Source organism: Silurus meridionalis, chromosome 4 (assembly GCF_014805685.1).
Source record: "Silurus meridionalis isolate SWU-2019-XX chromosome 4, ASM1480568v1, whole genome shotgun sequence".
Classification (NCBI taxonomy): Eukaryota; Metazoa; Chordata; class Actinopteri; order Siluriformes; family Siluridae; genus Silurus; species Silurus meridionalis.
In genome coordinates this window covers 616,456-629,459 of record NC_060887.1, presented here as the reverse complement: position 1 = coordinate 629,459, position 13,004 = coordinate 616,456, and the positions used below count along the sequence as shown (strand labels likewise).

The 13,004-nt window shown below is 37.1% G+C and overlaps 1 protein-coding gene and 3 long non-coding RNA genes across 5 annotated transcripts in view; 1 reads left to right on the top strand and 3 right to left on the bottom strand.

The window, feature by feature from the left end:
* LOC124384638 (eukaryotic translation initiation factor 4 gamma 3-like) overlaps positions 1-13,004 on the top strand; it is a 1,295,064-nt gene that overhangs the window by 1,028,528 nt on the left and 253,532 nt on the right. The gene's annotated exons all lie outside the window — the stretch shown is intronic.
* Positions 1-13,004, bottom strand: part of LOC124384781 — a 277,817-nt gene that overhangs the window by 42,158 nt on the left and 222,655 nt on the right. The window lies entirely within an intron of this gene.
* LOC124384766 lies at positions 9,503-10,879 on the bottom strand. 2 transcript variants are annotated; one of them, XR_006925581.1, is made up of 4 exons: positions 10,855-10,879; positions 10,224-10,310; positions 9,761-9,921; positions 9,503-9,606 (listed from the first exon to the last, which is right to left on the bottom strand). It is a non-coding gene; the product is annotated as an uncharacterized LOC124384766 (long non-coding RNA). The 2 variants fall into 2 exon arrangements; XR_006925580.1 differs by lacking the exon at positions 10,855-10,879 and adding an exon at positions 10,419-10,471.
* LOC124384708 lies at positions 11,809-12,355 on the bottom strand. Its single transcript, XR_006925505.1, has 4 exons — positions 12,299-12,355; positions 12,146-12,183; positions 11,945-12,027; positions 11,809-11,845 (listed from the first exon to the last, which is right to left on the bottom strand). It is a non-coding gene; the product is annotated as an uncharacterized LOC124384708 (long non-coding RNA).

The following is a 13,004-nucleotide window of genomic DNA, read 5'->3' as shown; positions in this document are numbered from 1 at the left end:
GCGCTTCAGCTGCCTTACCGAACGCTAGACTACCTGGAAACTCCTCTGTCTGTGTGCTCATATCACGTGTAAAAGTATTCTTCACGATGTGAGGAGGCAGACAGGGTTCTCTGGAACAGCTGGAGTAGAGATGTTTAATAAATGGAGCAATCTCAGTGGTGAGGAAGAAGAGCTGAAATTGATGATACTGTCGGGGAGAACGCTCTCTAAGAGCTGTCCCAGAACGTCTGTGAGATGGAGCTGAATAAAAGAAACCAACAGAGATACGATGTAAAAGGGTGAAATCACAATGACTAAATATAAAAATGTATATGTTCATGTGGGGACAAAAGTAACAAGATTATAAAACAGTCAAACCTGACACAGAGCTACTTCTTGGTACCGACTAATGTGAAGGGCTACCAGTTTGATACACACTTCTGAGATAAAAGATTTGCTCAATTACCTTTAATTATGTTATTATTAATAATTAATGATATTTATCTATATGAGGGTGTCAAACTCAATTGCACAGGGGGCCAAAACTTAAAGCCCACTTTAGGTTGCGGGCCGAACAGGATAAACATTTATTGAACACACTAAAACAATGTTTTTTGAACATAAATATTAATAAAAACAGACATGAAAATTATTCCAGAATAAATAAAAATTTAACTTTAAATAACTTAAAATATTTTGCTCTCCATAAAATATATCATCAAAACATCATTCTGAGAAACCAAGAGCAATTGGAGAAACATGAAGCTCAGCTGAGGCACTTTGAGTTCTGACTATGAGAAACAGCAGAAACAGAAAGCTGAACCTCTACAAGCCCAAAGAGTCGCAGAAAATCTCTGAGGAAACAAAGATTCTTAGGTGAGGGAAGAGAAATGAGGATGGAAACCCGAGAGTGACTGGAGGAAGCTGTACAGCTGTTCAGCAATATGACTTCAGCACTAGAGAAAGAAAACCAGAGAAAGAAAAAGAGGAGATCAAGCTGGACATGTCCTACATATAATAAAGTACAAAAATATCAGTGATTATTGTAACTGAATATTTTTTATTACTTCAAAATGAATAAATATCTTAAATAAAGTGTGTTTTGTTTATATTATAAAATTATTATTGTACATCATTTAAATTTAACTAAGAATTAAATTTCACATGATAAAATGTTGGAAAAATGACACAAAAGTAAATGATAATAAAATAAAGGTTCTGTTTAAACCCAATTTTACATGAACAGAAGTTAAAGTAATAAAATAAACAGTTATTGAACAGTATTCACAGCATCAGTTTAAATATTAAATCACAATAACACAGAGATTAAATCAGTTTACAATACATGAGTTCTTCATGGGTTCATCTGATGCACACAATACTATAAAGTTTAGTTCCAATGCAGCCTCATAACATCATAGTTCAAGTATAACTTTTGACAACTGCAGTTAGTAGAAAAACATCAGAAAGAACTATTTAATAGATTCATTTTAATAATTCAGTCCATTCAGTTTGGTCAATTCAGTTAGAAAAGATTCGGTTTGATGATTTCGACTCTTTAGATTCAGTTCAAGTGACTCGGTTCAAGAGTTCAGTTCAGTCACTTCTATTCAAAACAATGAGGTCGACCGAGACTGAATCCATAGATAGTTCAAGAAATTTCCTTTCAGCAGTCTCTCAAAAAGAAACCAGCAGGTGATCAGAATGTTCCTACTCTGTTCCTGGGTTAGTTTCAGGGGTTCACCTCAGTCAGCTTCATCCGGTTTGTGTGTAATCTTCCCTCTGTAATCTGTACTTGCGCAGTGTGTGTGTGTGTGTGTGTGTGTGTGTGTGTGTGTGAGAGAGAGAGAGAGATAGAGAGAAATAGAGAGAGAAATAAAGTGAGTGACATGATGATGTCACAGGCAGAGGGCGGGGCATCTAGGTGTGATGTCACAGTGTGACACGTCTATATAATTCAAAGCGTGCTTTTGTTTCTCATTTGTGAATTTACCAATTGTAAGTAAAGAGACACTAAAATTGACAACCACCAAACAAACAAACAGCAGCAAGAAGCAGCAGCGATTAGCAGCAACTAAAAAAACATTACAAATTCTCTTCTATTGAACATTTCTTCATACAGGTACCTGGTAAGTCGTCTAAATAATTATGGCAGAATATTGTAGATTATTTAGTAGAAGACTGAAAAGTACAAAGTCATTATTTAGTGACATTTGCATGGGTAACTAGCCGCTAGCTAAGATTAGCTTTTATAGTTTAACTTTTTATATTAATCCAACAAATGTACCTAATAATTAGTATAGAATCTATTAGATACAATGAAGTAGCTTAATTTAACCTATTTATCCCATATTTTAATCAAACTCATGTAACCTGTTTACTCCAAGTATAATTAACATAATATACTAATAAATAGAGTAGAATAGGGTCAGACTGGGACTACAATTTTAATAATCCTTGCAGCCGTGGCATGTTTTATCTGTTGTGGAATTCCTTGTCATTGTTTAGACAATACGTACAGCTCCCAGTGTATAAAATTACAGGTGAAGAGTCTTCTACAGAAAACATCTCCACAGATATGGATCAAAACATCTATGTGGATTTGGATGGAGGGATTATGGCCCTAGTCAATGAGAAAAATGACTGTAACAGACGCCTCCTTATAACTAAAAGCACTAAACTCTTTCTACGCTTTAATTCTGATTCTTTGATTATATCGTATATAAATCATGTTGTTGTTGTGTGTATTTTATGCTGTGTGCAGGAACATGGCAGCTGGTGAACATAGGTGGCTTCTGCAAGGTATGCGTCTGCATCAAGGCACGTGTTTGTACATCAAGCATGTGCTGAGGGGTATCGCTTCAACTTTGTCACCTCTAGACCTACCTGCGATGCTTGTTTTTCTTGTTCTTCAAAAGCATTGCCTGTGGTGCCTGGAGCAGCCCACCTGTCCTTTAGGTAAACGGTGCCATCATTTACCCGAAATGGTTCAGGTTTCCTCCAGAAAAGGACGAATTCGTTTGGGAAACTGATGAGGACCCGTTCAGACCGGTGATGGACATTCTGCACCACGCTGACATGTTCTCCCAGATGGAATGTGGATAGATTCCATCCAGAACTCTGTCTATGATCTTCCTGCAGGACTTCAGCTGATCACCCGTATCTATCATGTGCGAGGGCTATTACCCTTGCCCAATCGTTTGGAGTTCCTGCCAGCTCGCTGGTTGCTCCGAGAACTCACAGTTTTCTGTTCACGGAATTCGTCATGCAAAGCACCTTTCTAACGTACTACACCATCATCTTCTGTGGCTATGTTCTATGGACAACTGAACCAGCGAAACATCGTGATTGGAATTCTCGTCCTATCCTTTGTCACAAATTTCACACAATCAGGAAAGACTCAATGGTATTCTCATCGAATCTTCACGGTGGTGGTTACAGGTTTCATCATGAGGTGGTCTGCACTGCAGTCTCACAGTTCTATATCTGTTCCCCTGCCGCACTGGATCAGACGACTATCACCCATTCCAGTAAAAAAAAAGGCAAGTGAGTCTGGACATCAAGGACAGGAACTGAAAGCTAAACCTCTCCATGTCCAATAATAATTAATAAAATCAATAAAAATCTAAAATATGAAATCACTTGTTTATTGAAGTGTTCGACATCATTTAAATCCTGATTCTAAATCAGTGTTTCTTAACTGGAGGATGCTTTTAAGATAAATAATTAAACTCCACATGATAAACTTTGAAAAATGTGACAAAAGTGAAATTGCACAATTATTAAAAGATGAAGTTAAACTTTTGTCTTCCTTTCAAACGCTGTATGACCTCCTCATGGATTCTTGCATCTTGTTTATATCCCTCTTGTGGGGCAGGGGGCTGTGGCTCGGGGTCATAATGCTGAGGGGGAGGGAGGTCAGGAGGAGGGAAACTGGTCCTCAGTCCCACATTGTGCAAAACACACACACACACATAACACACACTGAGCACTGAGGTGAAATCTGTCACCTGTCATATTATAGACTACATCAGGACAATGTTTACAATTTCTACATGTTGTTAAAGTCACAAGAAGCCAGTCATCACGTCCTGCAGCTGCCTGTAGTCTGTTCCCTACACTGCTATGTGTCAGGATAAAGGAATCATGTGCTGAAGCAGGTCAGTGTGCCACAATGTTTGTGAGGGTCGTGTTAGAGTCACATATGACTTGCACTTTAACAGAAGCATATATTTTAAAGTCACCAAATTCCTCATACAGCTTTGTATGTACAAATGTGTGTCAGGAAAAGGTGCTGAAAGTGTCAGTGTTCTTGAGTGAAGGAAACCAGATGTATCAACTACCCACCTTAATAATAACATCCAAAATGACAGGCATTATGACACTCAGGGGCAGATACCAGACCTATAGCATGAGATTTAATAGAATTATATTATATTTAAAGAAGATCTTTGTGAAAAAGGTTAATTATATATAATATTTATATAAAGTCTTTCCCTGTCTGCCATTTCCCACTAGAAACAACCTGTTGTCATTAACCCCAGAGTGGTGAGGACCTGTATTTGGACGGGGATGGCATGGGTCTGGTGTGTTTCCCTCTGTAGTACTGGACCCAATTCAGCACACAGATCCAGGAGCACAGCTGTAGGAATCTAAATCAGCTTATTATCCAGTCATCATCATGGGCCAAGAAATCATCATGGTCCCTGGAGACTCTTTTTCTCCTTAATCTTCCATTGGTGTAATCCTCCAGCAGTGCCATCATGCAGCATTACACACGGGGGTCACCACAGCATTTATGATTTATTCCAGCTCATTATGGAAAAATAAAATAAACTGATATTTCGTCCTGTGCCATGAACATAAAAGCAATATACAGTGCCTTGCGAAAGTATGCGGCCCCCTTGAACTTTGCGACCTTTTGCCACATTTCAGGCTTCAAACATAAAGATATGAAACTGTAATTTTTTGTGAAGAATCAACAACAAGTGGGACACAATCATGAAGTGGAACGAAATTTATTGGATATTTCAAACTTTTTTAACAAATAAAAAACTGAAAAATTGGGCGTGCAAAAATATTCAGCCCCCTTAAGTTAATACTTTGTAGCGTCACCTTTTGCTGCGATTACAGCTGTAAATCACTTGGGGTATGTTTCTATCAGTTTTGCACATTGAGAGACTGAAATGTTTGCCCATTCCTCCTTGCAAAACAGCTTGAGCTCAGTGAGGTTGGATGGAGAGCATTTGTGAACAGCAGTTTTCAGTTCTTTCCACAGATTCTCGATTGGATTCAGGTCTGGACTTTGACTTGGCCATTCTAACACCTGGATATGTTTATTTGTGAACCATTCCATTGTAGATTTTGCTTTATGTTTTGGATCATTGTCTTGTTGGAAGACAAATCTCCCCAGTCTCAGGTCTTTTGCAGACTCCATCAGGTTTTCTTCGAATGGTCCTGTATTTGGCTCCATCCATCTTCCCATTAATTTTAACCATCTTCCCTGCCCCTGCTGAAGAAAAGCAGGCCAAACCATGATGCTGCCACCACTATGTTTGACAGTGGGGATGGTGTGTTCAGGGTGATGAGCTGTGTTGCTTTTACGCCAAACATAACGTTTTGCATTTTGCCAAAAGTTCGATTTTGGTTTCATCTGACCAGAGCACCTTCTTCCACATGTTTGGTGTGTCTCCCAGGTGGCTTGTGGCAAACTTTAAACGACACTTTTTATGGAGATCTTTAAGAAATGGCTTTCTTCTTGCCACTCTTCCATAAAGGCCAGATTTGTGCAGTATACAACTGATTGTTGTCCTATGGACAGAGTCTCCCACCTCAGCTGTAGATCTCTGCAGTTCATCCAGAGTGATCATGGGCCTCTTGGCTGCATTTCTGATCAGTCTTCTCCTTGTATGAGCTGAAGGTTTAGAGGGACGGCCAGGTCTTGGTAGATTTGCAGTGGTCTGATACTCCTTCCATTTCAATATTATCGCTTGCACAGTGCTCCTTGGGATGTTTAAAGCTTGGAAAGTCTTTTTGTATCCAAATCCGGCTTTAAACTTCTCCACAACAGAATCTCAGACCTGCCTGGTGTGTTCCTTGTTCTTCATGATGCTCTCTGAAAGATCCTGAGAGATCCTCACTGAACTTCTGGAGAGAGTTTGCTGAATAATTTTGCACGCCCAATTTTTCAGTTTTTTATTTGTTAAAAAAGTTTGAAATATCCAATAAATTTCGTTCGACTTCATGATTGTGTCCCACTTGCTGTTGATTCTTCACAAAAAATTACAGTTTTATATCTTTATGTTTGAAGCCTGAAATGTGGCAAAAAGTCCCAAAGTTCAAGGGGGCCGAATACTTTCGCAAGGCACTGTATCTATCTATCTATCTATCTATCTATCTATCTATCTATCTATCTATCTATCTATCTATCTATCTATCTATCTATCTATATTGTTATTTTAACCATATGCTGTACAGTTGGTGCAGTACACAGTAAAACAAAACAATATTGCTTAAGGACCAAAGTGCTTCATAAAACAAGACAAAATGACACAAAGCAACACAGAACTAAAATCTCAGTAAGACCAAGATGGCGAGGCTCAGTGTCTCTCAGATTACATCTGCACTATTTTATTTATGTGTTTCTTTTATATACATTACTGTACATTCTGATCAACATTTCAAATTCACGTTTACATATATATATATATATTTGACTTGTTTATTCAGCTTGCACATTTCTTAAATGCCGTAATATTATAACCTTCTACTTCTGCACATTTCTTTTCAATGCCATAGCCATAACCACTTACATGTACTTCTTAACAATGTCCACTCTCTGCACTGCTATAACCCTTTATATTTATTCACTGTACATATATATATATATATATATATATATATATATATATATATATATATATATATATATATATATATTGCATGCTGTGAATTTGCTACATATTTATCTGCACGACTTTCACGATTGCTACTTTTGGCACTTCTGGTAGATGCCAAACTGCATTTCGTTGCTGTGTACCTGTACTCTGCAATGACAATAAAGTTCTACCTACCTACCTACCAACCCGTATTTGGAGCAGTGCTACGTCGGAAGCTCCGGCGGACGCAGCGTTAAAGACTAATTCACAGTCCGATACATAATTGCACTTCTCCTTTTCCCTCAGCACTCCTGAACACAACAAATAAAGATACATGATTTTCATGTGTGTGTGTGTGTGTGTGTGTGTGTGTGTGTGTGTGTGTGTGTGTGTGTGTGTGTGTCCGTCCAGGTCCAGTGACTTCAAAGTCTGTACTGCTGGACTTTTATCTCAGTCTCTTATAGAAATGAGGCCCAGAATAGCGTCAGCATTTTTCTATCCTCTGATTGTTTGGTCAGAGGGAAACTGTTACAGCCAAGTTCAACTAACAAAACATGTGTGTAGCTCTGTGTTCACATGAATACATCTGAGTTAGACTTTTTAATGCCTATGGAGGAAAAGAAATTGGTTTAATTTCGGATATTCTTAAAAATACATTTCAAAGAAAAGCTGGAGATGGTGAGGAGGAGGTGCAAATTATGAGTCCACATCTCTGCTGAGTAGATTGTATTTTATTTACATTTTATGTTTTTGTCATGTTATTAGACAAATATTGATTCTGAACTGCTCCAGATGATGTAGGTGACCTTTGCGGTTGTAGTGTAGCGGGTTGGCGTTTTAACTGGGTTTCTTGCTTTAATAAAATGGTTTTCACCTCCATATGTGAAATGCCTCTCTCTCTCTGTGTAATGCTCTGTTCTATTGTGTTTTGTATTGTATTGATTGTTTCTATAATTGCGACATGATAGTGGTGGTATTAAGAGGTGGATTAAGTCGGGTAAGTCCCCACTGAAGGCCCAGGTACCAAATGCACGTCCCGCCACTGATATAATCAATAATGTATAAAGGGTGTATGTGGTCATCCACAATGCTGGTGGCTTTGTGAGACCAGATGAGGTTCTCCACAGCTGAACACAAAGATTGTTGAGTCAGCACCAGTCCATTATCCACTGCATTTCCTGTCTGAAAACGTCTGGCCGTTTTGGCTGATGAGACTCATGACGGTCATGTGACTGCTAAACGTGATTATTGGAGCTGTGCATTGCAGCACAGTCATGATTCACAGTGTGAACAGCTGGTGACTGAGGATACAGACCTGGGGGATGCAGTGCTCACTATAATAATCACTACAGTAGTTTCTTAGAGTTTTGTGACTTGGTCTGATGACAAAGGAAGCTGATTTGCGTAATGCATTTGATGACGGCTGGGGAAACGCGCTGTGTGCTGTTTTTCCTCCATGATTCCAAAGTCTTCAGAGCTGCTTCAGGGTTGCTGGGTGCCAGATCATGAGTGGCATAGATGACTGAGAGCTGCACTTCCCGTGGCATACCTGCACACAACATCCAATACAAATTTAGGGTCTGCTGAAGCACAAAACTAAACATCAGAGAATAAAGATAAAGATCGATAAAAACATCTTTATTTGATGCTTTAGAAATACCTTTTGAGAAGTTTTGCATTCCAAACTGATTTATGCTTTTTGCCAGATTTTTGAGTGACGTTTGCATGTTCACCTTAAGTCCTAGTTGACCAAGTCTCCCTGTTTTAGAAGGACAAAAACCATGAGTGAAAAGCTGAAGAATCCAGAAATAATGTAAGATGTTGCTCTGAAACAGGATTTACAGTAAACTTACCAAGTAGCCTGAACACTGCTGCTACACAGACGTCTCGGAACGGTGTTTGCTCTGTTCTTGCTTGCCTCAGCCAAGTGTTCAGGATCAGCCAAAGATCCTTCATAGTAAATAAAAAAGAGGAGAAATGGATATGTTGAGGGTCTTTGTGGTGGTTATGGAGCAGCCACTGTGGTTTTATGATCACTTGTGATTTTATGCAACATGAATGGGAACTTTTCAATATTTTAAACGACCTCTAGATTATTGACCGTTAATGGAAAAAGTCAGCAATAAGAACTAGGTCACAGGTTAAAGGTGCTTTTTACTCGTCACATGTACCTTACAGCACAGAGAAATTCTTTCTTCACATACCCCAGTGATGATAGAAAGCCGGGGGCAGAGCACTGGGTCAGCCATGACTGGAACTTGGTGATCCTGGGGCTTGAACCCCTGACCTTCACCACTGAGCTACCACTTCCTAAATAGAGACCCTTCCATGGTGAAATACTTACAGCTAAAGTTACAGAATTCTCTCTGACTGTCTGAACACTGATCCTGGAAACTTAATTTATAAATGCACAATAAACATTTTCTCACAGAAACATCACCATATCAACAATTACCACATTTTTCCCTGTGAGATCTTATTGTATTAAAAATTAGATATAAAAATGGCTGTTTAAATATTAACTTTACAATATGTTGAAGATGTTTTGCATTCAGTACCGTATAATATTGGTAATGGTCCAAGTCCAGCCCAGTTGTGCACACAGAAGATCCAGACTGAAGATGTAGTTCCAGGTAACAGGGCAGAGATCATAACCATACCAGCTGTTCTCCAGGAACCTCAGACTGCTGTCTTCCAGAAAAGACTTCAGGGTGCTGGTGATCATATTGTAGATGTTTCCCGGAGGCTCCTGGGAGAAAATACATCATTATTTAATACCCACTAAATTTACACTGATACTTGGAAATCACAGGTAGATTAAGGAGGCAGTAAAATACTTGATAAAGTCCAGTTAAAAAAAAAAGACAAGACACTGAGAGGAACACTGAGGATCAGCTTCTTACCTCATCCCAGTGCAGATACTTGGTGAGCAAGTGAAATATCTTTCCCTTTGCTTTCAGGTTGCTCACTATGTGAATTGCTCGGCATAAAGAACTTTCATGGGACAAAAAACTTGGCCATGCTGTCGCCATGACCATAATCACTATGGGGGCTTCAAGAAAATCTGCAAAGCAACAAAACAATAGAACATAAATACATGGTATAAAAAGGAATACATTGGATATAAAAAGTTGACACACCTTATAAAATTGCAGGTTTTTTTAAATATAAGACAGAAATAACAATATAGATAATATGAATATGCAAACACATCAAAATGATTACAAAGATTCATTAATTTAACTACAACCATGTAGGAAAATGTGTTATGGTCCAACGAGACAAAGGTTAAACGTATTTCCCATAAATCTAAAAGGTATGTTTGGTGTAAAGCCGATACAGAGCATCCTCCAAGTAACATCATACCAACATGGTGGTATGGTGGGGGGCAGCACTATGCTTTGGAGCTGCTTTTCTTCAGCTGGGCAGAAGCTTCTGTCCTCTGTGAAGAAGCTGAAAATAAAGAGGAGTTCACATTTTAACATCACAATGACCAGAAGCACATATCAAAATTAGAAAAGGATCATCACAGTACTGGAATGGTCCAGCCAGAGCCCAGACCTCAACCCAATCCAAAACCTATGGAATGACCTACAATGAGCCATACACAGGAGATCACCTGCAATTTAAAGAAACATTTTTGCAAAGTAGAATAGATAAAATTCTAAAGGGTAGATGTGGGAAGTTAATAGAGATTATTCACAAAGACTTGATGCCATAATAAAGGCAAATTGTGCTTCCACAAAGTATTAGTTATGGGGGATTTTCAGACTCATGCAATCAAGCTGTGATAGTTTTTTATTTAAAAAGTTACCAATTAATAATTATTTCTTTTGTCTCTGGATATTTATATTTAAAAAAACCTGCCATTTTATAAGGGTGTGTAAACTTTTTACATCCACTGTACATCACCAACAACAAGACACAATTGTCTTCTTTGTATCAGTGTCCAGATCATTTTTAGTAGATAAGTAATGAAATATCAGTATAATCTCACCTTCTTTAAGGAGTCTGTAGGCGAGGCATGTGCTTTGTGAGAGTCTCCTCTCTGTTGACACACGCCTACATAAACCCTACAGAGAGACTGCAGGAGATCATGTCCCATAAACCCTCTCTCCACCTTGATCTTCTCCAAAATCACAGACAGAAACGTCTCTGCTAAGGACTACATGAGATGGAGGAAATTTTTAAGATTCCAACTGAATAAACATGTATTTAAATCATGTATTTAAAACAAATATTAGTAAGTTAAGACTTGACTGTAGACTGGGTTTAGGAAAACTATTAGATATTGTATAAAATGTACAAAATTTGACATGATAAATCATATCTACTGTTCAGTTTAAGAACATCAGGACCAGTGAATTATGGATCAACTTTAAAAAATGAGAAACTCAAATCCACAGCTAAAGAATAAAGTGTTTAAATCGCATGCACACTAAATAAAACAGAAGATAAGAACTGACCTCGTTTACACAAAACTCAGAAATGAGTGTTTCTCTTCATCTCTCAGAACAGGAAGTTCTCTTTGCTGTGGGCTTTGGGTTTGTATGAATATAAAATAAATTTATATCATTTGTCACACGCCCTTATCCGGAGAGACTTACAATATTTCTTCCTAGATCTTAAAAAATGACTGTTACACATTTAGGTTCATTAAGACGGTGAAGAATTTGCCTTGTCAACACTTTTTCCATTAATGTTCCAATACTTTTGGAATATAATGTACATACTAGGTTTAGCACATGCTAAGATTAAACTGTATATCCACTAAAATTAGATTACAACATGTCACATTTAAATACGTTTATCAGCTTCCTGCTTGTTTATTTTTATTATTATTTTTAATAATTGTATTATTAATTATTTGTGTTAATTTATTCCATATTCAATGCAAATACAGAACACATCAAAATGCATAGAAACTTAGTATTAGAGATTTTACTGTTACCTTTGTTCAACTTGTTCTCCACTTTGTAAAGTTTTTCCTGTTAAGGATCGAAAACAAAAAACAGATTTAGTTTTATTAGTCACATTTCTCACTAAAAGTTCAATGATGTCTGCATTTAAAAATGGAAAGAAAGTACCTCCATTAAGCGAAAGCTTTTCTCCATGCTGCTGATTTTGCATTTCAGGCCTCGGATTTCCAGATTTTGTCTGGTGTTCACTTCTGTAAAATAATTTACAAAATGAAATGAAAAGGTGCTCAGATCACATTATCACATTATATGTGTATTTTAATAGAACTGAATCATGCAGTAATAATCAACTTGTACTTTCTTACACACCTTTAAGTGCCAGAAGCTGGTTTTCAACACTGACATTTCTGTGGAAGGGAAAAGAAACATTTAGATAAAACATTATATAATATATTATTATATTACATATTATATAGTATCACTGCAATGATTGGAATAAATTATAAAGAGCAAAAAACATACTTGTGAGTGTTGCTGAGTAGCATAAGGCTCTTAATGGCCTGAAGCTCCTGCTGGCTTATGTTCGCCTTTTCCATTTCTGTATTAATGTTTATTTTATTCTACTTAATAATAATAATAATAATAATAATAATAATAATAATAATAATAATAATGTTATTAGGTTCAGCAGGTTCACAGAATAATTCACGAGTCACTGTTCTATAAACAATAAAACATTTTATTTTAATGACTGAAAATGCTACAAAAATGTCACATGATGAAGTATAATAATGCAAACACACAAAGATCCAAATACAATTTCCAAATGATGTAAATATTAGTAAGGGGGATTTAACAATAAATATAAACATTTATGAATAAAAAGTTCCAAAGTGGGTTAAAAAAAAAACAACCTAATAATAAACAATAGATAAAAATATTAAATCCACAAATGTAGAATTATAACACAACTATATAATATTAGCAAACAATATTTATAAACTGTAACATATTAAGACGTCTCTGAATGACTTAAAACAGGAAGAAATGATTAAAGGAGCAGAACTGGAAGAAACAGCAGGACTGGATGCAGATGAAGGACTGGATGAAGGAGATGGACTTTGAATTGTTGCTGAAGGATCCAGCTTCTAAATGTCCCATATAATGAAAAGAGACTTTTGATAAAATAAGTGTTAAAGTTAAATAAGTACATTAAGAAAACAATGCA